The sequence below is a fragment of the Alligator mississippiensis genome, chromosome 3, assembly GCF_030867095.1.
Source record: "Alligator mississippiensis isolate rAllMis1 chromosome 3, rAllMis1, whole genome shotgun sequence".
NCBI lineage: Eukaryota > Metazoa > Chordata > Crocodylia > Alligatoridae > Alligator > Alligator mississippiensis.
Genome location: NC_081826.1, coordinates 159649378 through 159666797, shown reverse-complemented (window position 1 = coordinate 159666797; position 17420 = coordinate 159649378).

Below are 17420 nucleotides of genomic sequence, written 5' to 3'. Positions count from 1 at the left end.
TAATTTCTTTACTTATAATTTCTATAGGCTTTTTCCAAATAAGAGCTTGACTTGGGTTAATAGTGCAAAAAGAAAGCATTTATGCATCTGTGGGTGCTGTCATTTGCTGTATACAAACACAGAGTGAGCAGTGTGACCTGTAAGATGAATGTGCATTTTTCACACCGTTCAAGCATTTCATATTTTGAAAACATTTACCTGTTTTTTTTAATCTGAATTTGAATCTTTTGCAAAGAAATACTTAATACACCTATTTTGAAAACAGTTGACCAACTCTGGCTGCAAACAGGCATTGCCCTTGTGCCACCATAAAAATTGTTATGGTAGCACAAAGTGAAAGCAAACAGATGTCTGTGATCTTCGCTGTACCACAAATGCCCAAGTTTGTAGCTGGGACAAAAGGTAGTATAAATTTGTGCCACTGTTTTACAATAGAAGTATGTTTGTTTTAAGGCAAGAGAATGCAGGCCTCTATTCATAAGGAGGCTGTGAACAGAAATTTGTTCTTTGTAAAGCATGTGTAAAAAAACATTGTAAGTAGCAAAAAAAAATTCCATTTGTCTATTCTACTAGTGATTCATAGCAAATAAGAGAAATTAAGTTATTGAAATAAATTGTTCACTGTAAATAATCTAGTCAAGCTAGAGGTTCCAATGCTAAAATCTTGAAGCTCCACTAAAAGCAATAGAGTTAAGCTGATTCTCACAGGCTGAGGGACTGGCCTAGGGTCTCTGTGTGGCCCTGATGGTCACTGTGATCCACATGGAGGGAAAGCTACAGCTACAAAGGTTATATTTACCCAGTGTATCTGGCACTTTCTGCAAGGGCCTCTCTCAAGCACACCCTGTCCAGCTACCAATAGCATAAATAGGGGTGGGTCAGCAGGGCACTAATATAGAGGGGTGACCAAGGACCCAACAAGTTTTCTCACAGCTGACTGTGAGATTATCGTGGAGTGTTTTATCAACAAGGACCAGGGCATATGACCCTAGATATGCATGGGGAAAGTGCTCAGACAGAAAGCATGCAGTAACATGGGTAGAGTTTAGATGTGCACATGTTCAGGCTCGGGGCTGGACAGATGCTAATTGTGAAACAGTGACATAACCTGACAATCACAGTGACAGCAGTGCTAACTCACCCAGTCTGGGATTCCTGTGAGCAATTCCCAGGAACATCAGCAGCACTTTTCTACTGAGTTTCAGGGGCAATTTTGTCTTACAGTATCTTTCCCTTTCTTTCCTTCTCTTTCCCAGAGGGCTTGTCTCTCCTGTGCTTTTTAAGAGGAAGGCATTAAGCCTGACTCTAAGGCCACGTCCACATGAGCAGGGGCATGACTTTACAGCAGCATAAATAGTAGTGGCATAAATATGTGCTACTGCTTTGTGCTGCATCGCATGCCCCTGGTCATGTAGTTTGCAGCAGGACACATTGCCCTGCTGCTCCATGTGCTGCACAGGAGGACTTGCTGGGGCACAGGGTGCCTCAGCAGGGGCTGGCCATCCTGTGATGAAGCACCCTAAGCCCCAGCCAGCCATGGAGCAGCACATGGAGATAGGGGAGCATGAAGTCCAGATGTGCCTGTTCCCCCATGTCTGCGCATTGTGGATCCTCCATGCTGAGCCAGCTGCTCCCTGGCTAGATGGGGTACAGTGTGCCTTGAGACAGGGCAGCAAGCAGCCTTGAACTGACTGCTCCCCTGTCTCCATGTTCCTAAGCATGGGGTCTCCACTGTGGGGCCCCTGCACTGAGGCATGTGGAGCCCCAAACCACACATGCCTGCACATCTGGATCCAGCCTGAGAGTGCAAAGTCTGGTCATGCCCCTGCTGGTACTGCTCCTCTTTCCTATTGATATTTCTGGGAGTAAATGTGAATAATGCACTTGGTTTGTTGTGATGGCATGGAAAATAGGGAGGCATGGGGGGGATGGGGCAGAGAAGTATTTCTTTTTGGCACAATATTGAGGTTATATGTAAAGTGAAGCACTGGCTTGTAACTGATTGAAAACTGCCAGCAATTCAGGAACTCCTTGGGTACAGACAGAAGTGACAATTTTCACCTGATCTGGCCACAGAAAGCAATTTATAGCTGTGACAAAACACAAGTGCACAACTGCGAACAGCTTCAAAAATGGCCATCTGAGTGAAAATCTGACCCCTCATTGCATGAGGTATCAGATAAAGATGTTACAAAATGTAGCATCTTTTGAGACTTGTGTTTGCCTCCCATCCTGTCACTGTTCTCAGAATGGGAAGGGGGAAAGAGAGTGGAGGGAGTTCAGTTTGGGGGAGGGAGGGTCAGCCCCCCCCCCCCAGAGGTGGGGTGGGTTTATTGCAGTCCCCCTGCCCCCCATCCCCTCATGAGGGTCTCCAGTTCACCCACCCCACCCTTCAGTACCAGCTGGGAAGCCCCAAGTCCCTCTGCTGCCTTTCCCCCTATTACCATTCTGAAATCAGCAAGTACTGGCAGAGAGCCTGGCTATTGCTATGGGAACCTGGCTGCAGGCTCCCAGCACAGCTAGATTCTCCTCTCCTCTGGAACCAACAGTGAACTTCTGGTTGGTCTGGGGTAAGCTTGTAACTCAGAATGCTTTGCAAAAACTGTTCTGAGTCACAGCTGGGACCTGCAGTTGTGTCTGCACTAGAGGTGCACCAATACATCGGTCCGATATCAGATCGGTACCAATATAAAGAAAATTGTCTATATCGCATATCAGCCTGATGGGGCCAATAATTTGGCCAATAAATGCCCTGTTGCACACAGCTGCAGCGCATCACAGAGCAGAGCTGGCAACGTGGAGAGCTGTCTCCAGCTGGTAAGTCAGAAGGGGAGGGGGAAGGGAAAGGGTGTGGGGGGGGCAGATCAATGCTCCCCACAGTGAGGGATGGGGCAGGGGCAGGGGCCACCAAGGTGGGTGGAGGGCACAGGGCAGAGCTGCGACTCGTAAGGGGGCATGGCTCTTGTCGCTGCTTGCACCCCAGGATGGCAGGGGGGGCGGGTGCACCCCATGGATCTGTGTTGCATCGGGTGGCCTGTAGTTGCAGGGTGGAGCCAGAGCCTGTGCTGCACAAGACTCTTCTCAGCAGGGGCTGGGCTTGGAGTGGGCTCTGGCAACACTGGGAAGAGGCTGCAGCCACCCCTAATTTCACCGCAGTTCTGCTCCCAGCCCTCTGATGCCACCCAGTGCCCAGCACAGCCCCAGCTGAATACCCCGCCTCCACCCAAGCACTGGTAAAAGCCATGGCTGTGCCAGATGCTGGGTGGTGGTGCAGAGCTGAGAGTGGAGCTACAGTGAAATTTGGAGTGGTTGCAGCCTCCTTCCAGTGCTGCCGGAGCCTGCTCTGAGCCCAGCCCCCACCGAGAAGAGCCCCACACAGTGCCAGCTCTGGCTCCACCCTGCAGCTGCAGCCCACCCCACACCACACAAATTCAGGGGACACATGCTCCCCCTACCTTCACGGGGTGCAAGCAGTGGTGGGAGCTGCCTGCCCCCCACGAGCCACGGATCTGTCCCATGCCCTCCCCCCACCCCAGCTGGGCAGTGCCTGTCCCTGCCCCCTCCCTCACCATAGGGGGCATTGATCTGCCTCCCCTCTCCCCTTTCCTCCCCACTCCTCATCCACCACAACGGACTTACCAACTGATGGCAGCTGTATCAGATATCAGATCGGTATCGGCCAATATGCCTCCTTAAATATCGGCTATTGCTATCAGCCTCTAAAATCTCTATCGGTGCACTCCTTGTCTGAACCACTTATTCTTAGAAGTAAATAGTATTGAGGTATGGAGTTCTCTTAGCCAATCATATCATGCATATGCAAATCTTTGTATTGTGACTAGCTGTATTAATATGCAGGTAAACTATTAACCTCTGAGTTACAAAGATAATATATGTAAATCTCTGTTATCTGAATGACTCATCAAAGGCAGGGCTTTTTTTTTTTGGACAGCTAACTCACCTTTTTGGTGTTAGCATAAAAGGTAAAAGTACTACAGATCTGAAATTCTTGGCAAAGCAAAGCATATATTTTCTTTCTGAAGATATTCAGGTAAAATTTTTTAGAGTCATGAGTTATGCGATTGGAAGCACAAATGTTTATGTTGCTACATTAATACGCGCTTGGATAACAAAAACGTCTTGTTAAAGGCAGTTGGCTAACAGATTGTATTTGTGCACACAAATATAGGTGCACAAGTGTGTTTTTATACATGACACAGGGGTTTAGATTTTTATACATGAGGAATTTGGACTTCATTATTTTTAAAAATGCCATTTCGAATGTATACTCCAATAGATATGCTCTCTTCATGATTTGGTGAACATCAAGACTTATCACTGTTTCTAGTATTCAGACACTGAAATCTGAGGTCAGTTTTTAACCGCTATTCAAACTTCACTAAAATCCGAGTGAAGTGGTTCTTGGTATCATGTCCAAGCATACTATTTCCCTTAATTCAATAAAGAATGGCTTGTTTCAACAGAAGTTAGTATTTAATTGCAATTAGAAATGGTTGAAAAAACAGAATTTCTATCCCCCAGTAAATTCAGGATTTCAACGTATCATTTTGTCATATCAATCAATATGTAAAGTGAAAACCTTGTCGTTTCTTGCTGAATTAAATATACCAAAAATGTTTTGTGTGTTGTCCTTACCAAAACAGTTACATTTTTATTATTTCACTTTTAAAGTAGGACAGAATTAAAATGAGAAAACTGAAATAATGCATTTCAAATCTAACTGTAATATAATATTTTGAAATTTGACAGGAAATTTTAAAAATCCTGCTACTTTCCTGAAAAACATTGTAATGTATTTGAACCACTATTTTCTGATGGCAAAGCATTCTGTCAGAGAACTTCCAGCCATCTGGTCTTACAATTATGTCAGACATAGGCTCTTCAAGAGTTCTTCTTTTGGGACATTTTGGCTAAATTGCCTGCATATCATCTAGTTTCATTGTGCCCCTCCAGCGCTGTTAGTCACTGGCTGCTGAAGCCAGGTTCACAGTGGCTTTGCACCAATAGAGTGATGAAAGACAGCTGAAGTGTGAGTGAAGCTGGCCGCCTGTTTACATTAGCAAAACAAAGAATTGGTGCAATTGTCAGTAGAGCCATGCTGCTGATAGATATCAGCTGAGAATCTGACCCAACATTTCAACTACAGATCAAAACAATTCATCATAAATACATGGTGTCAATAACTATACTCAAAATACAGAAATGTTGCAGCTGGCTTGGGGAGGGTGGGTGGTCACATGTCAGCATATTCGGTGTTTTCTCAAGTATAAAATTGATTAGTGAAGTAAATGTTGATCATTAAAAAGAAAGTTTGATTGATCTGCTTCTCTTTGAGTGGAGGCTGGGATTGGGGTTCAGCATCAGAAGCTAGATTTTTGGTTGGGGTAGAGTGATATGGATTCACTCTTTCCTGACTTATACCAGCTGAGCATCTAGGCAGACAGTCAGAAAGATGTCTCCAATCAGGCAATAGTCTTTTCATAAAGAACCAAGAGTTCTAGATTTTTTGCATTTCATAAACTTTGCCTTCAGACTACAATGGATTAACAGCAGGGACTGATTATTTTTTCACTACAGCATAAACTAACTCTTTTTACAAGACTTTTGGGAGGCACTTGTTCAAAACAAAACAACAGAAAGCAGATTTGGTCAGCCAAAAAAACCCCACCAAACAACCCACCCCACTCCTAAAGAAATATTTTGGAAGACAAGGTTTCAGCACTATCATGATGTAAATCATGAGCCTTTGTTACCGAAGTAGCACTCTAGGTGTAGAAATACGCAAAATAACAACTGGAACAACAATGACATTTCTCAGGAAGCTGAAACTTGCAGGCCATGCTAAGTGTTGATTCATGATGTAGGCCCCTTCTATATTTTCCTGCTTCAAGGGCCTGATTCAAAGCCTATGGAAATTGATATAAAGATTCCCATTGACTTTTATGGGCCTTGGATCAGGTCTACATACTTAAAGCTTATGCATGTTCAACACACTGAGTTGACAGCAGGCCTTGCCAGTGGGGATTCAACAGCAAATCCTCCAGATCTGCACGATTAATTTGAGGGATGAATAAGAAAAAGAAATGCCAAGATCACAGGTAGAAATGACTTTAACTTTTGGGGAGTGTGTCAGGAAGGGATATTGCCTTTTTCAGCTTAGCCAGGCACTGAGATTAATGTAAATTCATCTGAAAAAGATGTGAGGCATTAAATCACAATGCAATGATTACCCCTTAGTAAATATTTGCTCCAGTTTTTGTATTTTAATACATATCATTAAAGTATGCAGAAAATATATCAAATGCTGTTCTCTGAAAGGATTGTTCAGAAATCATTTCCCCAAGTCCTGACCAATTTATCCTCACAATATTAAAGTAACTATGTCTAATTTTGGTTTTTAGCAGCAATGGGTAACTTGCCTCTTGGGGCTCAATTCAAAGTTCATTGAAGTCAAATTGGAATCTTTTTGTCATTCACTTCAACAGACTTTTGAACAGATTATTATTTAGGGTAATCTTTAGGGATTGAGAGAGAGGATGGAATCAGGTGTAAAGGAGTGAATGGCCTTTCCCAAGGACTCAGATGAAATATGGGCTCCATTTCACCTGATCAAGCCAGCTAGATCAAACGGGGAGGGAGAGCCCTCAAGCAGGGTTGAATACACAAGGAAGAATCAGAGTTAGATCTGGGTGCTTTGGCACAGGGGTTTTAGGTATGAGGCAAAGAACACCTAGCAGTTGGGCTGAGTCACCCTAAACTAAGAGCCCAGGAATTAGCATACCTGTCCAAATCCTATTGTTCTTTTGAGGCTTGACCCCCTTTATTCCTTTGTTTAAACCTCTGGAAAAAGAAAAGAATTCTGACCCTGCCTAGGGCATGAGGAGCATGAGCTCTAGCATAATACCATTACACAACTGGAAAGTACTGAAAACTGGGTCCTGGACAGGATCTCCTGTTTAGCTCCAGGTGCTTCCCACCCTTGAAAGCTGGGTCCTTATGCCAGTGATATTTCAACCACAAACAAAAGAATGAATTTGTCAGAGTAAGGAGCAGAGTTTTAAAAATGGCTTATATTTTTTCTTACAAGGAAGGGGGGAGTCTTGTGATCATGAAGTTTGAATGGCAATGAGAGGCCCCTTTGAAGACATGTTTTTTCTGTATGGGGTCAGACCGATGAAGTACTGAGCACTGACCCTCATTCAGCACTGAAGCACATGCTTAATTTGAAGCATGCAAGTAGTCCCAGGGCTCAGCTACACATGCGATTATGGAGGTGATATTTCCCCTCTGTGCAGTATTGGTGAGACCACAGCTGGAGTACTGTGTCCAGTTCTAGGCACCACATTTCCAGGGGGATGTGGATAACCTTGAGAGGGTTCAGAGGAGGGCTGCTCATATGGTTATGGGCCTACAGATAAGATCCTATGCGGAGAGATTGAAGGACCTGAATCTCTTTAGCCTCTGCAAAGGAAGGCTGAGAGGGAATCTTGTAGCCATGTACAAATTCATTAGTGGGGGACAGCAAGAAATAGGGGATACTCTGTTTACCAGGGTGCCCATTGGTGTTACTAGGAACAACGACCATAAACTAACAGAGAGCAGATTTAGATTAGACTTTAGGAAATTTTTCTTCATGGTGAGGTTTGCCAAAACCTGGAATGGGCTTCCAAGGGAGGTGGTAACCTCCCCTACCTTGGATGTCTTTAAGAGGAGACTAGACAAGCACTTCGCTGGGGTCATCTAACCCCAGTGCCCTTTCCTGCCCAGTGCAGGGGGATTGGATTTGAAGATCTACTGAGGTCCCTTCCAACCCTAAAAACCTATAAAATCTATGAATGTGAGCTATGGCTACAGACTCCTGATACCATTCCAAAAATGCATTTTTATATTCTTATTATTCTGGGTCTTCTGGCTGTTTTTTGGCATAAGTGTTTCATTATGTTGTAGCCCCTTGGCTGTGGGGGCACTTATATGAAAGTATAAGGGTCTACTTTCCAGCTATATTGAGTCTGATGAAATTTATCTTTGATCTAGATGCCCAGTAATTCTGTAGTAACAGGGGACCTAAAGAGAATATTGTATTATGACTTGAGGGATGAAATCCTGGCAGCTTTGCCACTGAATTCCATGTAGCAGGGTTTTGCCGCATATATCTTAAATACTATAAATACCCTGAGCTAGTGTAAATTATGCAGCTGTTTGAAAAACTTCCTCTTCAGAATATTGCAGTGGATTGTTGGTTTTCTGTCAAACCATTTGTACAATCCCTATTTCACTTACTAGAACAGTGGTAGTCAACCCACTCCACTTGTGCCATAAGTATCAAGGGCAGCTAGTGCATTTAGTATGTGATCCTTGAGTGCCAAATTAAGGGGACCACTAGTGATAGGAGTTGGGTGGCACTTGGGGAGATGATGGGGAGTGTAGCATCACTCAGGGAGAGGGTGGTGGTTAGAATTTGGTGCTGGATCAAGGGTTTGGCCCCACAGGAGCTGCAAGAGTAGGTGCCACCAAATTCAATGTTGCCACATTCCAGTGGAGATGAGATTTGGCAACAATGGGCAACAGCAACAGCAGTGGATGATTATTAGAACGATGCAGGCTCAAATTTTGGCTTACCTTGTGGCATACTTACCAAAAGGAGTAGCAACTGCTGAATTAGAAGGTCTGCAGTGAACAAGGCACAGGATTGCAAGAAAGAAAGAAATGTCTCCTCATAACTGTATCCCTGTCTTTTTGTCACAGAGCTCCCATGTAATGTCACATTAGTTCTTCGCTTCTCTTGGTGCCTGAGTTGAGACCCTGCAGATTTGCAAAAGTATAAAGAGTTCATGAGAGCTATGCTTGACTATCTAAAGTGGTATAAGACACAGAGGTCTAACAAATTGGGTCCAAATTTATCCACTAATATTTAGTGACCAATTTGAGATATTTTTCTCTTTTTATCTTTGCACTATGGTTAACCTGTAAAATGAGAATAAAACCCTTATATGGGAGGGGTCTTGTGGAAACAAATCAATGTTTTCATGCTTGTGAAAACATTAGATGTAATAATGGCTGCCACAGAAAAGCCCATAAGAAAATTACTGTATTTACTCAAATATAAGATGATTCTGAATATAAGATGACCCCCCCCCAATAATTAGATTCTATATATGAAAAACTACAAATTAGTTGTAATTTTTCCAAGTATGGAATCTAATTTTTGGAGGTAATTTGTCCTCTTCCCCATGCTACAGTAGGGAAAATAAATCTGGGGGTGGTCAGGTAGTCCCCTTGTCCTCTGCCACCACAACTTCTTCTCCTTGCAACCCTTTGCCCCTCTCCTTACTATCAGACCCTATTATCCCTAAGCTCATGAAAGGGACAAGGCAATTTAAAAACACTGACCTTGAAAGAAACATGCCTAGGTAACCATAAACTTAGCTCACCCATAATTGATGCATGTTATCTTTTTTTAAATTGCTGCAAGTGTTATCCACTTTTAAGCAACTCTTTTGTACCTTCTTATATATAGTACACGTGTTGGGTTTTTTTGTGGAAAAATATATGTCTATACTGGGCAAGGGTCTTGATGAGAGGTCAGCTTGATGCATATATATATCAAGCTTACCTCTCATCAAGCTGACCTTTCATCAAGACCCTTACCCAAAGTTTCAAAACTTTGCACCCTAGCAAAACCTTGCTTCCATGCACCCATGCACCCATTACAATAATCACACCCACACACCCGTGCACCCACATTCCCGCATTCCCATCAGCATTTCTTTCCTGCTTATATTTACACTGTCCCTTTAAATTTAGTTCTGGTTGCAAGCTTTTTGCCCTTAGTTCATATCACTGTCACTGGTACTGGTGTTTCCACTGCTGTTATCATCATCTTCACTGTTCTCATCACTGTTGCTCAACCCGGTCAATTCACTGTCTTCTCTATCACTATTCTCTTCCCCACAGGGGGGCAGTTTAAAAACCTGTGCTAGTGATCTCTATGTCAAGTGATTTTTACTGCCTCCTCTCCATCCTCTCCTACCATTATCTGGTAGTAGGACAGCAGGTCACTCAGTACCATTTTAACACAGTCCACTGCCTTGAGTTCCATGTGCCTGTACGTCAAGAGGTTCCTGGACTTCCACAGGGCACTCCTGATGCACAACACGAAATGATCAAAGTGGGCTGTCAGGGTCTCCTGGTGTTTAGTCAGGTGCCCATACAGTGCTGGTTCTCTCATTATCAGTCTGACCCCTGTCACCTCTCTGCGGAGTTGGTTTACCTTTTTCCACATCTCCCTGGCATACAGACAGAGAGGTGTTCAGTGGTCTCTGTTCTGCTCTGTCTTGGCAGATTTCTCTAGGGCAGCTGGACTGAACTCTCTGCCCCTCTCTCTGTCTCAGTGCCCACACTGGGAGTGCTCAGTGGGCTATTAACTAGTTCAGGTCTCTGTGGTCATTTTGTAGGCCCTTGTGGAAGATCTGCTCCCACGCAGCTTGACAATCATTACTGGGGAGCAGCTACACAGCCAACAGTCTGTCTCTGGCTCTGACTGACTCCTGAAGGGGGTTCTTTCCATAAGTCATGCCTGCACTGGAACTTATCTAGGACCTTGTAGAATCACGGGTGCTCCATGGTCCATGGTCACCCACTGGGCAGTATGTAAATGCCCCAACGCAGCAGGAGATGCCCTGAAAAATACCTAATGAAGCAGGCTGTTTTGGTCTCTGTACCAGTCACCAGCTTGCAAATCTGGCTCATGTACCTTGCCCAGAGGAACAGGAAGATGTCTGGCATTCCCCTGCTCCTGATTTGCTTGGTCTTGTACAGGGTCTTCTTTGCCACCTTCTCCCATTTGGATCCCCAGAAGAAGATACACATGGTTCTCTAGATTCTGTGGGTTACATACCTCAGTAGGGGGAAGACAAGTGCAGTGTACAGAAGCATTGGTAGCAACACCACACCCATGAGCACCATGTGCCCCCCAAGGAGAGGTGGCATGCATGCCACAGACCCAAAATCTGTTTAGCCTTGGCCTCCATCTTTTCCCAGGCCTTCCTTCTGCTCAACTCAGGGTTAAACTCCACCATAAGGATCCTGACCCACTCACGGGGGACAGACCCCCAGGGATGCCAGGTCCCTGAGCTCGCCCATAGCCAGGCAGGTGCTCTTGCTCACATTGAGCTTGGTCCCTGATACTGCTTCATAGACCTGTGTGTGTCACAAGGCACTTTCCACCAGCCACTTATCACACCACAGGATGTTGAGGTCATCCATGTAGACTAGGACCCCAGTCACTTCTTTACCGCTGCTGGGGATCTGGACTCTGCTGATCCTGGGGTCCTGTCTATGCATGATATTAGTTCAAAGCCAAAAGACTCATGATTTACCATATAGTTCTTTGGGCTGAGCCCCACCAGAGACAACAGCATTTCAAGCCACGTGCCCCCACAGCTCAACACTGCTCAGTGTGTACTCCAGATACCTTCCACAAAGGATCCATATGCTAATTAGCCCCCCAATCATGACTGGAGATGGGTGTTCTTATCATGACTCCTGAGATGCTCCAAAAAATTTATAAGCAGATGAGGTCTAGGGCAACCTGGTCCCACTCCACCTTATGGAGGGCAGGGGAACATCAATTATATGTGACAGGCTGAGAAAGGGGGTGACAGAGCAATTCTGGGTAAACTGTTTAGGGCTCCTTTTGGTTATGTTTGCCAAATATTTAAGCCTGGTGAAGAAACGGGACTCATTGGAAATGGGAAAGAAAGGCACAGTTCAGCTGTGGGAGTGAAAAGGAAGTAAAAATGGATTCAATGTGGTAGCTCATCATGACTTGAAAAACAGTTGGCACTGAAGGAGACTAAGTGCAATGGGGACTGATGTATGTCTTGTTCAGATAGGCTGCACTAGCATATCCTTGTGATAGGTTCCCATCAGCATTGAAAGTCTGGTTAATACCTTAGGGGCAGAGTAAGGGATCAATAGAGCCTCAGGGTGTATGGAGTGGAGGAGGGAGACCTGAAGCTCAAAACAAAGGCAGTGGTATGAGGTAGAAAAATTGTTGAAGAGAGGAACTGAAGATCTGCAGACAGATGAAGAGTGGACAAAGCTGGAGAAAAAAGGAAGAAAGAAGGTGACAGTGGGAGCAATGGCAGAAACAGCAAAGATGAGAGTGATGACACCAGAAGGAAGACAGAAGCAGAGGAGAGTAAGAGACAGAGGAGGAGCAGCAGGAGAAAGTATATCTGGTGAGAAGCAGAGGATGGTGGGAGCATAATGGCAGGCCGGATCAATGGAAGTGGCATGGCAGGAAAATTCAGAAGAGGTAACAAGAGAAACTAGAGAGGAGTGGAGGCTGCAGATAAAAGCAACTTTAACTGGTGATGGGAGGCAGACAGATTCAATGATGATATGATTTTCGGGAAAAGATATTGCTTGAGATTTTGGAGGTGCAGGTGGAGCATCTCACCAGGCCGATTGTTTTCTCAAAGACTTGGGAACTGACTTACTGGGATGGAAAAGGGTATGAAAACTTTTGGAAGAAATATACAGAGAAACATGGGAGGGGGGGATTTAGAGGGACGAAGTTCATATCTGGGGAAAAGTCAAGAGAAAAATTATTATAGTTCAAAAATACATGAATTTACTAGAGGCAGAAGACATAGAAAGACAGATAGAAAAGCATGCCCAAAGGGCAATATTGCTACAGAAAGTAAGGGACAAACATGTGATATGGATGGGGTCTTGGAGAGCACGAGTAGTGTTACAAGCAGACAAGTGGAGCTCAGGTTGGGTGCTGCACCTCCCATCAGTGATCCAAACCGGCACAAACCAGGGTTTTATAATGCACTACAAGCAACTAAAATGGTGCAGCAAATGTGGAAAGGTGGGGCAAATATGGAGAGGTGGGGCACACACTCTCCCCTCATGGTGTGCTTCAGATGTGAAGTGATCGGGCATAGAGCAGCAGAGTGCCAGGAGTCTCTAAAATGTACTATTTGTAAGGAAGAGAGACACTTGTGCCCCAAAGCCTTTGGAAGTATAGTCAACCCCTCTGAGGAGCAGCAAAACCAAGAGGAGGAGAGCAGAGGAGAGGTAAGGTTGGAGACTGAGGTAGAAATGGTGGAAGAAACCCCGCAGGAGGGGGGAGAAATATCTGTGATTGAGGCAGTGCAGGTGGTGATAGGAGAAGGAATGGAAGGGAAGACAGGAACAGCAAACAGCTCAGATATGGAGGTGGGGGTGGAGAAGAGAGAAGACACCCTACAGACAAGAGAAGTGGCGATGGAGAAAGAGACAGGCTGGGAAAAAAAGAAAATGCAGAGGTTGAAGACCAGGAAGAAGAGCACTGTGAGTTGGAAGAAGAGCCAGAGAGCAGTTTCCTGCCACTAACACCTCTGTGCTCCAGCCTGGAGTGGAGACCCGAAGGCAGGAAACGGTGGGGAACTGGGAATATGCACGCCTTCCTAAATGCGGAAGAGATCCAGCAGGTTGCAAAGGCTGTAGGAATGTGAGTGAGGAAGTCCACCACTCTGAGCAGTGACGCAGACAAACCTTAAAGGGACAGGCGCACTCATTTTAAAACAAGCATAAATGGCACTGGCAATATTTTCACTTAACATCAGGAATATCTTAACAAAGATGGGAACAGATTGAAACAGTGTTGGACCAAGTAAGGGCAGATATAATCAGTCTACAAGAATATGGTATACTGGGGGGGGAATATAAATGCTTTGAGAAAAGGTGAAGATGGGAGCCATATTGGTGATCAGGGCCAAATGAGAACACAGTGTCAGGGGTACTGTTTATTAGTAAAATAATATTATTCAAGAACCCAGAGCTGAGAGCAAAACAAGTAGAAAAAGTCATCAGTGAAAGATTGCAACAAATGGTACTATCAGTTGAATTAGAAATTTTCAAAGTATATGCACTACCGGAGGAGGGAAGGAAAGCACTGCTCAGAAACCTAGAGGTTTACATGGTCAGAGGGAGACTGAATATAATAATGGGAGATTTCAGTTGTATAATCGAAGTAGGAGATAGAACAGGGGAAAGAGGAAAGGGAGTTTTAGACAGCTCACCCAGACTGTTAACAAATATAATAAAAGAAGATTTGCCAGGAGATGTGTGGGCAGAGGAGAAAGTTTTCACTAAAACAGACCCCAATGGAAAGAAACAATCAAGAACTGACTTAGTGTTTGTATGAAAAGAAATAGGGATAAGGAAGAAAGAAATCATACATGAGGCATTTAGTGATTGCTGGATGCTGAAGGTGAAAATGAGTCTTGGTAAGAGCCCAATGAGAAGGAAGGGACTATAGAAGTTAAATGCGCAGCTGTTACAAGATGAAGAGATGTGCCAGGCATACATGTGACAGTATGAAGAGCGGCAAACACTGAAGAAATATTTTGGGAGTACTAGAGAATAGTGGATGATGATGAAGAAGAGGACGGGTGAATTCTTCTGGAAGGGAGGCTGAAGATACGTGGGGGAAAGAGTGACAGAGCTAAGAGAGCTTCAAAGAAAGATGCAGGAGCTGCTAAAGGAAACTGCAGAAGGAAGACAGGTTTCAGAAAAGCTAGAAGAAACAAGGTTAAAGGTAGAAACCTGGTTTAAAAGAGAAACAAGAGAGAAAATGTTCTAAGCACTCTGGGTGTGAGAAAACAAGGGTAGTCAAGATACTTTCTGGCCTGAATGAGGGCAGCAAAGGGAGAGCTTAAAGCAATGTAGGAAGAAGGTGGAGTCTGGGTAGAAAAGCAAGAGGAGGTGTTGGAGGCGACAGGAAGATTTTACAAAGGGCTATACCAGAAGAAGGAAACAGATAGGAAGAAGATGTAAGATTTCTTCGAAGAGACTGAAGAGAAAGTAGAGGAGGAGAAAGCAAAGAAAGGAAGAAAGGATAAGCTTAAAAGGAAGCAGAAGTGGGCTTAAAACCCTTTAAGAGGGAAATCACCAGGAGCAGATGGACTACCTACGGAATTTTATGAGAAGTTTTGCATGTGGGTAGGAAGGGATATAGTGGAAGCTTTTGAGGAAATATCAGAAAAGGAGAGGCAGGGAATTTTTTTACAAGAGGCATTGCGACCTTACTCTTCAAAAAAGAGAAGAAGGAACTCCTGAAAAACTGACTGAATACTCTACTTAATATGGAATATAAATTTATAGCCAAGATACTGGCTTTGAGGATAAGGAAAACCCCCCAGAAGATACTACATGAAGACCAAGAATACTCAGTACCAGGTAGAAGGATCTTTGAAGCAATCAGAGTGATCAGACAGGCTCTGTCCCACATCCAAAAGAGAAATACAAACACAGTTTTACCACATCTAGATTTAAAATAGTATGTAATAGAGTGGATCATGATTACATATTCAAGGTGCTAAGAAAGATGGGGTTCCTAAAGAAATGTATATGTTGAATAAGGTTACCATATAGATAAGTGGAAAGTCAAGTCCAAATTAAGGGGCACCTAAGTAGGGCCTTTAAAATCTATACAAGGGTAAGACAAGGGTCAGTGGTAACATGTAGCAGGTGCACGGGGGTGCATGTGCACCCCCTGAGAGTGCCGGGGCATGCCCTGATTGGCTGCATTCACTGCTTAGGCGATAGGCAGGGGGGCAGGCGGGAGCACTGGTATCCCCCCTGCAAGCACCAGTCGATCGCTGCAGCCGCTCCCAGAAGTGGCCACAGCCACTCCCAGATGCGGCTGCAGTGATTGGCTGCAGAGGACCCCCTCCCCACTCCCTGGGCAGCAAGACTGGTTGCAGTGACAGCATGTGCCCCCCTAAGGTGGCACCAGTTGCCCATGCTCCCCGTTACCACTTCTATTCGTGTGCAGCATGGAACTGTTAGCACAAAGAGTAAGAAAAGACAAGGCAGTAAGTGGAGTAAAGATAACTGGAAGGGGGAGAGATAAAATGTGTACTATATATGGATGATACAAATGTAGTAGTTAGAGACAGAGTTTCAATGGAAAGGGTCCTAAGGCATATATCAGAGTATGGAGAAGTAATGGGCATTAAACAAAATACATTGAAAAGCAGCATAATGGGAGTGGGGAATTGAAGGGAGTTGGAGAAGCTGGGTCTTCAAATAATAGAGAGAGAAATCAGAGTGCTAGACATCTCAGTGGACACTGAGGGGAAAGTGAATACAATATGGGAAAATGATGGAAGGCTACAGCAAATATTTTGATTATGGTCTGAAAGGACACTATCCTTTGCTGGAAAAGTGATATCATTTAAGGCTGTGCTACTGCCAATTATTCTATATACAGGAATTGTATTCCCACTCACATGGTGGCAGATAGCAAAAGTACAGGGGGAAATATGGGCATTTGATCAACTTTATAGTTAGTTTCCTTTACTAAGTACATGCTACTTTTGGCAGCAGTTTAATGATAAACAATGTATTTAATGGGGTTTCCTTGTATGTTAATGTGAGATGAGGAGCAAACATGGTAAGGCTGTTGCCTTCAAGATAAGATTTGAATAGTGTTTATTACAGTAAACAAACAGCACAGAGAAAACAAAATACTGAATATCTGAGAATTAAATTAGCACTGTCCATTCTGTGCACTGAGGGCACAGACAGAAGTGACAATTTTCACCCAGGCTGGCCATAGAAATCAGTCTATAGCCACAACCAAACACAAGTGCACAGCTGCAGACTGCTTCAAAAATGGCCAATCAGGTGAAAATCTGAACCCTCACTGCACGAGGGGTAAGATGAAGACATTTCAAAACAGAGCATCATCTGTAACTTCTGCCTGCCAGCCTGTCAAAGTTTTCAGAATTGGAGGGGGGAATGGGAGTGAAGGGAGTTTGGTCTGGGGGGGTTTAGCCCCTGCTGGAGGGTGTGGCAGGTGTATTGGTGTCCCCCCTGGATCTAAGGGTGAACTTCTGTTTGTTTCAGGGGATTGTTGTAACTCAGAACATTTCCTGCAAAGTGCTCTCATTTACAGCAAGGAGCTGCACTGCTGCCTGTACCCTGAATGAGACATGGGTCCCAGAAGGGGGGAAAAAAAGTATATTTATAAAACTAAAACCCATATCATAATGCATATGCACAATGAAGATGAATTAATTTTGCACGTGCAACTTCACTTTGACATTTTCTAGCTTGAGAGTTGTCCGTACAACCTTAATGTTCTTTTTTAGGGCAAGTGTGCATGTGTGTGCATGCACACACATATGATATACATACATATTCACAACAACCAGGAAGAGCAAATTTTAGGATAACTTACTTTTGGGTAAACTTTCTTTAACCAGTGTAGAGTTGATTGCCTGTGTTTGCCTTAATAAAAGTTTTGAACTGGAAATAATGTTTCATGTGCTGCATACTAGGTAGCAATATAAAAGGACCCTGTTCTTGCAAAATTAAACTAAATTTTTCTTGAGAAC